The sequence below is a fragment of the Cryptomeria japonica genome, chromosome 11 (assembly GCF_030272615.1).
Source record: "Cryptomeria japonica chromosome 11, Sugi_1.0, whole genome shotgun sequence".
Lineage (NCBI taxonomy): Eukaryota > Viridiplantae > Streptophyta > Pinopsida > Cupressales > Cupressaceae > Cryptomeria > Cryptomeria japonica.
In genome coordinates this window covers 124,673,488-124,689,487 of record NC_081415.1, presented here as the reverse complement: position 1 = coordinate 124,689,487, position 16,000 = coordinate 124,673,488, and positions in this window count along the sequence as shown.

Sequence of the window (16,000 nt, the reverse complement as noted above, 5' to 3'; positions counted from 1 at the left end):
ATGGGTCCTGTATTGGTCCCTCACATACTTTAGATATGTGCCAGCTTTTTCAAGGAGGTTGGTTTTGTCAAAGGTGTCATTTCCAAACCACTCAACCATTTGGTTTGTCAATTCATCCTTTAACCTTTTTTATTGGTCATTCCACCTTTTAAAGAAAAAAAAACCTGTTAGATTTAGAAATGAACTGAAACTACATTTATTATAGTTCAAAATTGGATGAAAGGAAAACTATTCTAGCAATGATATGAAATCAAAATAGTGGATTAGGGTTAGTTCACATATGTTGTACCACCATTTATGTATGGTAGGCCCAAATATATGCAATGCAATGTCACTAAGATGTTTATAGAAAATATCATTTCCTGCAAAACATTTATGGGATCATTAGTCCAAAATGAGTGATCATAAAGTAAATTACAATTAGACTATATATAATAATAATTTTAAAGTATCTGGAACCTGTCGTATCTTTAAGGGAATCATGTCTTCGTCGCTCACCACCAATGTGGCCTGCAACATTCTCGTACTAGCAATACGAGAAGATCCAGGGAATGATGGTATGTTATCAATAGTAGTCGCCTCTGGTGCATCCTCATGTGCATCTCCTCCTGCATAAAATAAATCCAATATGAAATGCCCCCAAGAAAGAACGCTTGGAGAGAAATAAACACATAACAGAAGATAGAGAAAAAGAGGGATCTAACAATAGTGGGTGGGCCAATATGATGTGCAGTAGAGGATGTCTACATGATACACGTTGCCAACATTGCAGTCGGCAATACAAGTGGGGTTAGCCTCTAATGAGGTGGCAACGGAATTTGCACAGGAACATTGACAACACCTAAAGAATAATATATTAAAAATATAAAAAGTGCAAGAATTGTAAACAAGGATGAATCTTTATTATGAACATTGACAGTATCAAGTATGTTGTGTTTTGGGTACTCATAGTGATAAGCCAAGCAAGTGATAATCCAAGAAAATTGTCATCACTTGAAGTACCTGCAACACCCTGATCATGGCCACCACTTTCATGAGGGCGCATAAATTGTTGTAAAAACAACACATTCATATATAAGTTAATGACATAAAAGAGAATAAAATATAAACCATTATTGAGCTTTTGTTATAATTAAAGTTTTCATTACTGCTTACTTGCAAGTTTTCTAGTTTGAATCAATACTTGCACCCTCTCTTGTATCTCATCAGTCATAGGATGCACAACTGCCAAAGCAACAATCTCTTTACTATTTTTCTAAGAGGCCTTTTTATGAATCCCATAGGGTGTGTGGAATTTTCAGGGTCATCATCGCATAATCCTATTGAGTCCACATCCCTAGAGAGGTTCTTAGGTACTGTAACTCCATTTCCCTTTCCCCGAATATCCGTCTGTGTCAATAATATCATTAACAATTACAAAATTAGTCTAAATCACTAAAAAACATAAAATAATAATGTAACAGTTTGCTTCTATCTAATTTATACAATTACAATGAGGTTTACCTGCTTGGTAGAAGTGTTGCGACCTACATCCCTATCTACGATATGTGATGGATCCATGTTGTCTTGTGACAAAGAAAAAATATAAAAAATGTTAGCGAAATTAAACCAATAGACTTAGCAAAAAAAATTCATAATAAAATGGTATATTGGATTCATTAATTAAAGGTTGGTTAATTTAAATGGTATATAGTACGTACCACCCCCATGATATTAACTTTCTTTGTATCTATATGATTCAAACTATAATCGATTAGAAGCTCTTCACCTGCACTTATTGATTTTATCGCACATGCGAATACATGGTTTCCCTCACGCACCTCAAATATGCAATCGGGTTGTTTATTAGTTGACCCAAGTCGCATACTATTTATAAAACCTGCAATATTCCCTGTTTCTTTTGGCTGACCATCAATGTATACAACCACTTGTTTACTTTGATCATTATATTTCTGTTGTATATAATTTGTTGACAGTGCATACCTACGCATACTTTTTTATATCAAACAATCTGCATCCAATTATTGTAATTGTAACACGGTTCGACAAACTCCATCAATTCAGCAACTTTGTTGTAATAGACCTTTATGTCGTCCATGGAAAATAGGTCGAAACCATGTAATGACAAAGGTGCTATGCGATATATCCTATCATTAACACAAAAATCAGTGTTTATTGGAGGAAGTTCCTTGGGCACCCATTGTTTTTTTATATATTTTTACCTCAATGGCACCCCAATGTGGCCTTTGGTCTCATCATCATAAGAACATGACCCCCCTTGAGCAAGGAAAAATCTCATGCGTTTATTGAATTTTCTTCTAATCTTTTGACCTCTTGTTCATCTCCCTATTGTAGACCTACTACATGTCTCACTTTCATTTTCTATTCTTGCATTTCCCTCACTTGAGGAAGACACGTCTGATAAATACCTATTTGCGGGTACCTAGACTCCATCGAATGAGAGAGTTAATTGGTAATGAGAGAGAAATTTTACAAATGAGGGTAATGTTGATGAATAAGTCGATCCTAAAGTTGATTTTGAAATTAAAATTTGAATAAGTCCACCTGGGGCCTCAAGTGTTGATAACTATATTAGATTTGCTACTAATGTCGAGGTAAGAAAAACTAAGGAAGTTTGTTTTCCAAGTAATTTTTAAAAAAATAAACTATTTCTATAGGGTGTATTGACTAGTTATACCTATCCATCCATGAGACTATGCAAGATCCTCATCAAATGGGTTCAAGTTCCTACACATGTAGTTCAATTATCTTATGTTAGCTAAAAATGAAATAGTACACAACATGAACAACATGAACTTTGTAGACAAAAGGAGTATTAAATAATAAAAAGATGTCATCAAAATCATTGTAAATTTTTTAATTCCTTACCTTTACTTTATGTAGACTATGCAGGATCCTCAACTAAATGGTTGATGATGTTTGTAGTCAATGATCTGTTCCCACTAAGGGTGATAGTAGCACACAAGGACTATACATGAAATCAACACCATCAATTGAGCATCATAAGCATAACATGATGTATCATCATATATGTAATTGAGCATCATAATTAGCATCACATATGTGTCATCATAAACATGTAATCCATCACATATGTATCATAAATCACCATCCATCACATAGGTAATAAACAATCCACATTGTATAAATAAACACAAAATTCAAAAAATGTCACATGTATCATCATAAACATGCAATCCATCACATATGTATTTTAAATCAACACCCATCATAGCTAATAAACAATCCAAATTCCATAAATAAACACAAAGTTTTAAAAATTTCACATAAATAGTCACTCTCCCTATCTCCATCTCCATATTAAAAGCTACATCATGAATTAATTATGTAATGGCATTAGAATTCAAAACATAATAAATTAATTATGTAAAAAAAAATCTATAAACAGATCAATATTAAATAGATAATATACTAATCACATACCTCATAAATTTCATTCATCATCATGAACATCATGATCATTTCATTCATCATCGTGAACATCATCATCATCATCATCATCATCATCATCATCATCATAATCATCATCATCATCACCATCATCATCATCATCATCATCATCATCATCACCACCACCACCACCATCATCATAATCATCATCATCATCACCACCACAACCACCATCATCATTTAAATCATCATCATCACCATCATCACCTTCACCATCACCATAACCACCATCACCATTACCATCACCATCACCATCACCATCACCATCATCATCATCATCATCATCATCATCATCATCATCATCATCATCTTCTTCTTCTTCTTCATCATCGAGAAATTATCGATCATGATCATCATCTACTTCGTCTTCTACTTCTTCGGTATCTTCTTCTTCCATCACATTATACTTTATCGACCTTCCTCTTGGATCATGTCTAACAACAAATGACCAATCCGATTTATGTGGAACCTTTGAGAAAAATACCTACTCACATTGGCTTGCAAGAACATAGGGCTCATCCCCAACTAGTTCAAATGACCTTGTATTAACCATTGTAAAACCATTATCATAATCAATAACAGTTCTATCAGGATCATTTTTATTCAATCATAGCCTATACCATTTGACAATGAACAAAACTAATTTGAAGGAATTAATATCACACTCAAGTATATCATCCAAAATTCCATAATATCAATTTTGAGACTGTTGAGGATGTATGTCATTTCTTGATGAAATATTTGCCACCTCAAAGACTGTAGTGATGCTAGAATTACAAGTTTTCTTCATGTCATCCACCTTTTTTATGCAAAATTTATGACCATTGCAACATATAGCATTGTGGTGTTTGACTTGCGATATGTCAAACATGTAAAATTTATTGCATTGTGAGTTGATAAACATATGGGTGATTAATAAATTTATACGTACCTGTTTATCTCTTAAACCATATGCTAAATCAATTTCCCTTTGCATAACATTGGAATCTCCATTACGATGAGCTTCTTTAACCAATGAAGCCATACCTTCCCATGTTAATGTGTGACCAGAATGTTCACAACATTCAATCCATACTGTCATCCAATCAAGATTGTTTGTATTATACAAATGTAGTGCATCCCACTCTCGACCAACTATACAAAAAATAAATAGACGTCTTACAACCGATTTATTTTGAAGATTAAGAATTAATTAACTACAATAACATCTTATAATTACCTCTCACTTTCCTCAATCTACCTTTCCTCGTCAAGTACTCCCCTTCAAAATTTTTAATAGGGTTGGGATCCCAAATGCGATCCACATGGATCTTTGCTGCAAACTTAGGAAGACATTCATAAATGTACACCATAGTCTGGTATACCATATATCCCTCCACCATAGAACCCTTAGGATGTACTCTTTGTCGAACCAAAGCCTTCAAAAATTTCAACTGCCTCTCAATCAACCACATTGAACTATTGTGTATAGGTCCACACAATTCAATCTCCTCAACTTGGTATATGAAGTAGTGTTCTTGTGCATTGAAAAAAGCTGGAGGTAGACACTTTTGCATTTCACACATTATATGAGGAATTTTTCTCTTCCAATATTTAATATCTTCTTTATGGATTTCTTTACATGACAACCACCTACAAGATATTCAAGATGCCACAAATCACAAATATATTACATAACAAGTAAAATAAATCACAAATATACTATCTATACAATGAACTGAACAAATATCACTACTTACCTCATGTATTTTCCAAGATCATATATGACTTGCTTGACATTATTATCGAAGTCGTCTGGGATAGATAGAGGTAGAACATACTGCAACAATTATAAAATTATCTTTTCATTTTTTTCTAATATAATACAATGAAAAGTACATGTACAATACTTAAATACGTAGTAAAAATACAAGAACATGAATTACCTTAATGAAGGTATGCCAATCATATGTTTTCATCCCTGGCCCAAATTCACTTTTCTTTGATATGAGATTGTTTATGTTCACAGAAAATCCTGTGGGAAATCAAATTTTTTGTATTTATTTTATAGCATTTCTTTGTTGGTCCATTAGTAACCAAGGAAGCTCACTTATATTAATCCGGTCTCCATGGCTATTTGATTGAATGACATTTATCATTGCATGATTGGAATCCTAAATGTCACTACATATTTTGACAAATTTTTCTTTGTCATGCCTTCCATCCAATATTTTCCATAATGTCTCTATTATATTCTGTCATGCCCAAAATTTAGGGCAAAAACAGAATGATTTTTTTTTTTTATACTAATTAATTAGCAAGTTCGCTCACACGACAAGTGTTAATGTATTTGACATATCTATATTCGAGCTAATTTTGATACGAACCAAGCATCGATTATTATTTAAATTTTATTTGCGGAAATCTAACTGGTTTAATTTTATCTTCAAAAGATACCTAGCCGTTAAATTAACTGAATCAACTCATTAAGGAAATAGGAGAGGAAGATTAATTCAATCTGCAATAAGACTATATAGTCTAAACATCCATTTTGAATTAGATAATTATAATAATCGTTTTAAGTGACATTTAATTTGGATAATTAAATCTACAAGGGTAAAATTAATTACGAGTAGCTATTACTCGTCTTTAGAATGCCAATTAACAAATATCCATTCTAACCTCAAATGGAAAGTGTTTAAATTTCTCCTTTTATAATCCATTTTCAAATTTAATGCTCTAATTAAATTAACTAGGAAAAATTAAGTATTTATCCCACTAAATACATTTAAGATTATAAGATCTAGCGTTATTCTTCAAAGGTATGTAAATGTTTAAAAATCTATATAATACCTACTCAAAAAAAAAAATATATAACCTATGGATATATTTATATATTATATATATATGTGTGTGTGTGTGTGTGTGTGTTAATTTTCTAAAAATAAAATCCTTCCAACTTAATAGCCAAATGCCCTTTAACCCTAATTAGGGATTTTTTTAATATAAAATGGCTCTATTCTAAATTAATTAAACATATTATTTTTTTTGTTTTTTTTATTACCCTAGCCCTACCCAGGCTAGGGTTTAATATTTCTTGATTGCCATCAATTTACACAGGGCCAAAACCCCATGGTGGCGGCCATGAAAATTTTCTTTCATTTGCAGGGTCGGTGGCGAACAGGTTAATGGCGGTCGAGCGGGGGAGGCGGAGGCAAACCAAGCGCTGCCCATTGTACGGTGACATAGTGGAGCACTGGGCATTGCCCACTGTGTGCCCACACAGTGGTGGCGCTGAGCGTCGTGCCACTGTGTGGCCACACAGTGGTGGCGCTTCGGCGCCTCCCACTGTGTGCTCACATAGTGGTGGCGTTTCAGCGCCGCCCACTGTGTGTTCACACAGTGGGGTGCGGCCCAAAACCCGCGACAGCCAAAACCCCCTTTTTTTTTAAGTTAAAAAAATTAATTTATTTATTTTTTGAAAAAAATTATATATATATAAATATTTGTATATATATATATTTCTCAATAGGTTTTATATGCAATTTTTTTTTTTAAACAAAATAACAAAGAAAAAACATTATGTTAAATCAAATTACATATATATATATATATATATATATACACCCATATAATTGGTAAATAAGCTTAGGCTCCTTTTTTTTTCTATTATTTTAATTGCTAATAAAAAGAATGAAGTAAATCTACTGCTAAGCTTTTTATCATAATACATCGGAAATATACATGTTTTAATTTCTTCTTCTAAACTTTGGAAATACTATTTATGAATACATTATACTTTTCTGAAATATATATACATTCATTGACTTCTGAACTAATAAAACAACTAATTTATTTACATGTTAACAGCAAATACAAATCATGATTTTCTGCAATTAAAAAGGAGATAGATTCTCAGCTAAAAAGAAGAACGCAGATTTAAATAAAATTGATTTTTATATTGCAAAAAAAACTATTGCATGCAAATCAAAAGCAAATCTTTTTTTTTTTTTTTTAAATAGAAAATAGAAGCGTACCTAGCTTTTTACAACCCTAACGATATTCTGCAAATTTACAAGATGTTTCTTTATTTAACTACAACAACAAATCTCATGTCTATTTTCAAAATTACAACTTGCCTCTCATTTCTATGAATGAGGATGTACTTCTCCTATCAAATTTAAAACTAATAACTACAAATCAATTTAAAAATTTCTCCAACAATATTCTTCTGCAACCTTTCACTTTTCCTAGTCTTTTCTCCTGGCATTCATGCATAATAGAAACACAAATATGACCACGGAGTGCTCACCTCCCAGCCTAGGCTAACTGGTAGCCACCCCCGAGCTCGAAGAACCAAGTTCCTAGATGGGTAACAAACATGCAAACACATAAAGGACAAAAAAATACACACACAGATATTCAGACACACTCCCAACTTGGCTACACAACACCACACTTTGGTGATGACTTTTTTAAGGGTGGTAGTGGACCAATACCCTGAGGAGAACTGCAAGTATGGAAAACTAGTAGCCACCTCATGGCACAATAAATACATCAAAATTTCAACTCCTTATTCCTTATGCCCCCAAAAGGTATTCTAGCCTTATATCCCTCCTTATGACCCCCATTGCACAAACAAGCCATGTAGCAAGGGTCACACAAAAATCCCTTGTGATCGCTCTCAAAAGAGAGTCTCTCACTCGAGAGTTGTCACTGCTAACACCCACAAGATCCTCCTCTCTCCCAAGAGTAAGAGGTCTTGAGAAAACTCCCAAAACACGACAAAGCATAATGCAAAAATTCCAAATGAAAATTCTAAAACAAGACATTCAAAAACATAGATTTCTTACACCAATCATACTCTCAAACACATAAAAGAAAATAAACCTTTTAAAGAATAACGAAACCAACCTTAATCTGCCCAATGGTAGTATACTATTTGAGGAAGAGCTACCCAATCCACGGATCTTCTTCTTTTACCCTTAGTCAAATTTTCTATTCCAAACTAATCTTTTCTTTTCAAAAATTCTCTTGTCTCCAAAAATGGAGAGTGGGTGATTACCCTCAAATTCTCAAATTCTTGCTTAAGAAGCTCATTCTCTGAGTTCTCACAAGTTTCTAAAAACCAAAAAGGGAAGTAAAGTAGAATGGGAAAAAGACTCCCATTCAAATAGGAAAAAATCTCAATTAGATTTAAACTTCTAATTTTCAATTTTCGCACAACTCAAAAAAGCCAATTTTTAAAGCGTCAAAAAGGTCACTAAAAGTAGAAACTTGCCTAAAATTGCCCCTAACCCCTAGGTATACCTTATGGGCTTTAGGAAACCCTATTAACTACCCCTAGGTGTTCATTTAACCCATTTTAAAACCCTCTAAAGTTTATTTTCGGGTCAAACATATGTTGACCTCTCCAAAGATTCTTTTCCCAAAGTATTTATGACAACACGTTATATTATAAAAAAAAAACTATAGTAAAACACTTTCCCACCAAGAGACCAAAAATAAAACATTTAAATTTAAATCCACACATGTGTCAAGTGACACAAATAAAACACTTTTACAAATTAAAACATGAAATCATCTCTTGTGGATTTTACACATTAAATTTAAATGACACTTAACACCCATGCAGCTTACACTGTTACGAATAAAATACAACACAAATGTGGTGTTGTCTCTCCAAATAGACAACCCCTAGCTTATGAACATACATAAGTCTAGGTTTGGTTCTCTATAATTTTCCATGGTCACATGGTAAATTTCCTGCGCATCTCAATTTACACATTAGTACTTTCAAATATCCACATATAATATAATTCAAAGGTATAACAATACACATCATCACTTGCATACAATTTTCATCTACACAGATTAAATACATCTTTTATCAAGCAATTTCACATAAGCAATTTCTTCCCAATTCACATAAACTTAACCATATATCATAATTCTATATTCATAGTAAAGTCCTACAAATTCAATAACGACATCTATCATTGCAATATCATCCTATCTAACAATCATGTAGTGTTCTATCTCATAAAGCATGTAAGTAAATCATCAAAACATAGCAATGTTATCCAAATCCTGAAATCATATAAGTTCTAAGTCTCAAAATGCATCAAAATAAAGTATCCATAATAGTCTAAATATAAAATCCACTGAATGTCAGACTGAGTCGAGGTGAGGCCTCACATATTCTTTCCAATATGCATAGTATCAAACAAATGCACAATTTGTAACTTCTCATAGTAGGGAAACCTACTAAATTCTCAAGGATAACTTTTTAGTCCCTTAGGAAGGTGGTCATTTATGCCTTCACGACCTTCACAAACATCAATCACATCATCAGTAAACAAAACAAAATAGAAAATATATTTTATGACATAAACCATTAGATGGAATAACATTACCTTGATGATTAATTCTATTATTTTCCAACTTCCATAGGTGAGGTGTCATTCTTCATGGCTTTGATGTATTCTCTTCTTTCCCATTGAAAAGATATTTTTTAGTATTTCGATACTTATGATTTTTGTGGAGAAAGTGTTAGGTCCCGAAGACAACTGAGAGGGGGGGGGGGGTGAATCAATTGTGTATAGTTTCAAAACAAAATTAACTTTACCAAAACTAAATCCTTAAAACCGATAAACCAAACTTTATGTAGACAATTTATCAGTTAATTGCAGTACTAGTGAAGAGTAATGCATGAAATAGAAAGACAATGACATCCACAACACATAATACCAATATTTGTATGCAGAAACCCTATAAGGGGATAAACTACACTGGGAAACCTTACCCACAATCACATGATACTACTACAGATAGTATGTGTGTACAATAAGGGGTCTGCACATGCAGAAAGGCCAAGCACCTAGAGCTCACTGCTCAATCACAAATGGGAGTCACACTGACTACAATTGGATGGTTAAAACCAATGATGATGTACTGCTCAAAATAGCACCTTCATATGCTGGATTCAGTATCGGTTCAGCTCTGATATGCCTTCTTCAAACCTTCCTTCAATCTTGAATGATGTCTGTGTGTATGGCTCTATTGATATTCGCATATACCGAATTACAATCCTTTTCACATTCCCATGTCGATCTTACAAATAAGACCTTACATTTATACCATAACTTAACACCAATCAAGTAGGTCGGCTCACTAAAAGATATTACAATAAAACAATTTACAAGTAAAACAATAACTGATGCAATATTTAATTCAACATGTCGGCTTAATGCATTTACAATAATAATAAATCATCTCCATAGCATGTTGTGCTGATCTGGAGTAGATAAGCCTGTCGGTGCTTATCCTGGACCTATTTGTCGGTAACAACAAATATGCAAACACAAATATACCAATGAACAAATATCCAAGATAAAGTTTCCAAACAATGTCTTCGACATAACCAAGTATTTTCCACGTCATTCCAAGTGTCGATGAACAATATATCCTACTGGTGAACTAGATACTAGTGACTGTGCATAAGTCACTTGCTTGACGGTGAACATTGCCAATTCTCCAAGTGTCAGTAGCCTGACCAGAGTTGATAAGTGTTGACATCAATGACAAAACCATATCAAACATATCCAAAATAACAACAATCTCCCCCTTTGGCATTGATGGCAACACAAGAAGGAAAAACCATCAAAGTGCCAAAACAGAAATGCCAAATACAAAAAACCAAAAATCTCCCGAAAGAGATCATAAGTAGAAATCAAAATTCAGGTACAAAGAGTAATCAATCTCTCCCCCTAGGAGTAACATGGGTTTTTCCATATCTGGGTTTTTCCATATCAATCTCTCCCCCTTTGACATCAAATTCCAAAGCAATACAAAAACTAGGTTCAAATACAAAATACCAACTTATTCAGTATACCAACTACTCCCCCTGAGAATTAGCTTTCCCCATCAAAGCTGGAGTAAAAGACTTCTTTGTTAGTTCTGTTGGTTGATGACAAGCATCAATTGTCTAAGTCTCCACTGGTGGGGGTATGACCCCAAGCTGATCTTTGAGATATTCAAATGTCTCCTTAGGCAAAGGTTAAGTGAAAATATCTGCAATCTGCTCTTTAGTATTCACATAAACTAGTTTTACTTCTTTTGCTTCAACATTCTCTTTTAGAAAATTCAGTTTGATAGAGACATGCTTAGTTTTAGAATGTAGTACTGGATTCTTAGATATATCAATTGTTATTGTATTATCACAATAGATAGTTATAGGTTCCTTACATTTTACTTTTATGTCTTTCAACATTTGTTTAAGCCATAATACCTATGTACAATTAGTTGCTACTACAACATATTTTGATTCTGCTGTTGATAAAGATGTGCAACTTTGTTTCTTACTCAACCAAGAAATTAATCTGCTTTAAAGGAAAAATGCTCTGTTGGTGGTGCTTTTTCTGTCATCTACATCTCCTGCCCAATTTGCATCTGTGTATGCACATAATTCAAAGTTTTCATCTCTAGGATACCATAAGCCACGATTTGTAGTGGCTTGTAAGTACCGAAAAATCCTTTTTACTATTGATTCATGATTTTCTTTAGGATTACTCTGAAATCTTGAAACAATACATAGTGCATTCATAATATCAGGTCTTGTTTGTGTTAAATATAGTAGACCTCCTATCATAGATTTGTATCTAGTCAGATTAACAGGTGTAGATTCATCCCTTAGTGATAATTTATCATTTGTAGTCATAGGTGTGCTTATCGGTTTAGAGTTTTCCATGCCAAATCTCTTTAGTAACTCCTTCAAGTACTTAGCTTGACTCAAGAATATACCTTTATCAGTTTGTGAAATCTGCAATCCTAAAAAGAATTTTATCTCTCCAATCATAGACATTTCAAATTCTTGTTGCATTTCAATAGAAAAGTCTTTACATAATCCATTTTCTCCTCCAACAATTATATCATCAACAAAAACTTCTATAACCAAGATGTCATCATTAGTCACTTTATAGTATAAGATGTTGTCAGCATTACCTTTAGAAAAAACAATCTTTAAAAGATCTTTGTCGAATCTAGCATACCAAGCTCTTGGAGCTTGCTTCAGCCCATACAAAGCTTTCCTTAACCTGCAAACCATATCTTTGTTATCTATCAAAGAAAATCCATCATGTTGCTTAATGTAAACTTCTTCTTCAAGGTCTCCATTTAGAAATGCACATTTAACATCCATTTGATGTACTTTGTAGTTCTTGTGTGTTGCAAAAGCCAAGAATAATCTGACTGCCTCAATTCTAGCTATGAGTGCAAATGTTTCATTGTAATCAATTCCTTCTTTCTATGAATATCCCTTACACACTAGTCTTGCTTTATTTCTGATTACCTTACCATCTTCATTAAGTTTGTTTTTGAATACCCATTTAGTTCCAATTACATTTTTGTCTTTAGGTCGCGGAACTAATGTCCATGTGTTATTCTTTTTAATTTGTTCTAACTCTTCTTCCACAACTTTAGTCTAGTGTTTATCTTCACATGCCTCATTAATTGATGCTAGTTCAATTTGAGAAATAAGACATACCTCTTCATTTTCTAGTCTTCCTCTAGTCACAACTCCTTGATATTTGTTCCTAATTATCTAATCTTCAGAGTGGTTCAGTCTTACATACCAAGGTGTCTTTGTTTCCTGTTGTTCCTTAGTTACTATGGAATTTTCAGATGATACTGATGTAACTGGATCTTCATTATGTATAGGTGTGTCCATTGTAGGTTCATTTCATAGTATCTCTTTTGCTGGTTAAGAGTCTATATACCTTGAAGTTCCTCTAAACTGTTCATCAATTTTCACATTTGTACTCTCAACAATTTTCTACAATCTCTTGTTAAAACATCTATATGCCTTGATCTTAGATGAATAACCAAGAAATATTCCTTCATCACTTCTAGGATCAAATTTTCCAAAATACTCATCTCTTCTAATATAGCATTTACTTCCAAATATTCTAAAATATTTAAGAGTAGGAATAATACCAAACCATAATTCATGAGGTTTCTTACCGGTTTCACCTTTGATGTGAACTTTGTTGAATGTATAGACCATTGTACTTGCTTCTTCTCTCCAATATACATGAGGTAAATTTTCTTATGATAACATACTTCTAGCTGCATCCAAGATAGTTTTGTTTCTCTTTCCTACAATTCCATTTTAATGGGGTATCTGGGGTGCTAACAACTATCGCCTGATTCCATTTACTTCACATAATGTATTAAATTCCTTAGATGTAAATTCACCTCCTTGATCTGATCTAAGACATTTAATTTTCTTACCGGTTTCATTCTCTACCATTGCCTTGAATAGTTTGAATTTCCCAAGTATGTCTGATTTTTCTCTGAGAAAAGTAACCCAACACATTCTAGAATAGTCATCAATGATTAGCATGAAATATCTATCACCTTGTAAGCTTTTAGTTCTAGCTAGACAACATAAATCAGTATGAATTAAGTCAAGAGCATTATTGGATTTTTCTAGAATACTTTTAAAAGATGCTCTAACTTGTTTTCCAAATTGACATTCCTTACATACCAGATTGTGAGGTTTGACAATCTTAGGTAAATCTCTTACTGCCTTGGTTGTACTAATTTTCAAAATGCAATCAAAATTTACATGACAGAGTCTCTTATGCCATAACCAACTTTCATCAATATGTACAATCAAGCATGTCTTTTTTATGTTATTCAAATGAAAAATATTAACTCTAGTTTGATTACCAGTTGCAATTTCCAAACCAGTTTTGTTCATAATTTTGCATTTACCATTCTTGAATTGTAACTGAAAACCTTTTTCAACTAATTGACCAACACTCAAAAGATTATGCTTTAAACCTTCAACATATTAAACATTATCAGTATTGTGTTTACCATCAAGAGATATAGTACCTTTTCCTTTGATCAAACAAGCTTTATCATCTCCAAATCTTACTAGACCTCCATTGTATTCCTGAAAGGTTAAGAATTTACTTTTATCACCTATCATATTATGTGAACATCTTGAATCAATGATCCATTCATCCTTAGCTTCAATTTGTTTTGTGAGGGCCTGCTCTACCGGTTGAATAGTAGGTGTTGGTTGATCTTCTATTATAGCAACAAAGACCCATCCATTGTCTATCGGATCCTCATCAGAATCATCAGTGACTCCTTCATTAGCAAGATAACAAGATTTGTCTCTATTCTTCTTAAATCTGTATCTCTGGTATTTAGGGTTAGGTTTGTATGTTCTTCTAGCTTCTTCTTTCAATCTTGCATGTCTATCAGGGCATCTTGAAGCTATATAACCAATCTTAACATAGTTAAAATATTTAAAGAGTTCTTTACCTTCATACTTACTTCTAACTGGACCTTTAGGCATTTTCCTTGCAACTAGTGCTTCAAGTTCTTCAAGTTCTTCATTTTCTCTACTACTTTCTTCAAGTCTTCTTGCATAAAAGGCTTTCCAATCAGACTTGTCAAAAGATGATGATGTAGATGATGTTGATTCCTTAAAAGATAAATCTATCTTTATAGTAGCAACAAGGCCAAATTCCTCAATTTCAAAAGCTGAAATTTTTCCAATCAATGTGTCTTTAGTTACTGATGTATTAGGCATTGTTCTTAACTCATTTATAGTGGTAACTTTCTTTTTGTATGCCTGTGGCAATCCTCATAGAAATTTTGAAACAATTTCATCTTCACTTAAGGTTCCTCCACAACATTTAATACCCAAAACAATTTCATTTACTCTTTCCATAAAAGCATAAATCCTTTCATCTTCTTCCATTTTCAGATTTTCATACCTGACTCGGAAGCTTTCAAGGTTTACAATTTTGACTATGGAATCTCCTTCATTCAATGTTTCCAAATGGTCCCAAATAGCTTTAGTAGTAGATCTATCTGATAATCCCATGATTTGTTGATCTCAGAATACGCTCAAAAGTGCTTCTCTTGCTTTGCAATCATTTTCTTCATCTTTAGCTAAGTTTGGTGGATTAGGTTGCCCTTGAGTAGTAGAAGTATAGCCATTCTTTGTAACTTTCGAGATGTCCATTCCAATGCAATTTAGATGTGTCTCCATCTTGATTTTCCATATGTCATAGTTGGTTCCATCAAGTTTAGGATTGTCCTTCCTGAAATAGTTTGAATACATTGGATCTCCTAAAGCTGTTAAACTTCTACAAAAAGAGGACTAGGCTGTAATACCAATTGTTAGGTCCCGGAGATAACTTAGAGGGGGGGTTGAATCAGTTGTCTATAATTTCAAACCAAAATTAACTTAACCAAAACTAAATGCTTAATACTGGTAAACCAAACTTTATGCTGGTAGACAGTTTTTTGGTTAATTGCAGTACCAGTGAAGATTAATGAATGAAATAGAAAGACAATGATATCCACAACACATAATACCAATATTTGTACGTGGAAACCTAGTAAGGGGAAAAACCACACTAGGAAGCCTTACTCACAATTAGATGATACTACTGTAGATAGTATGTGTGTACAATAAGGGGTCTGCACATGCAGAAAGGCCAAG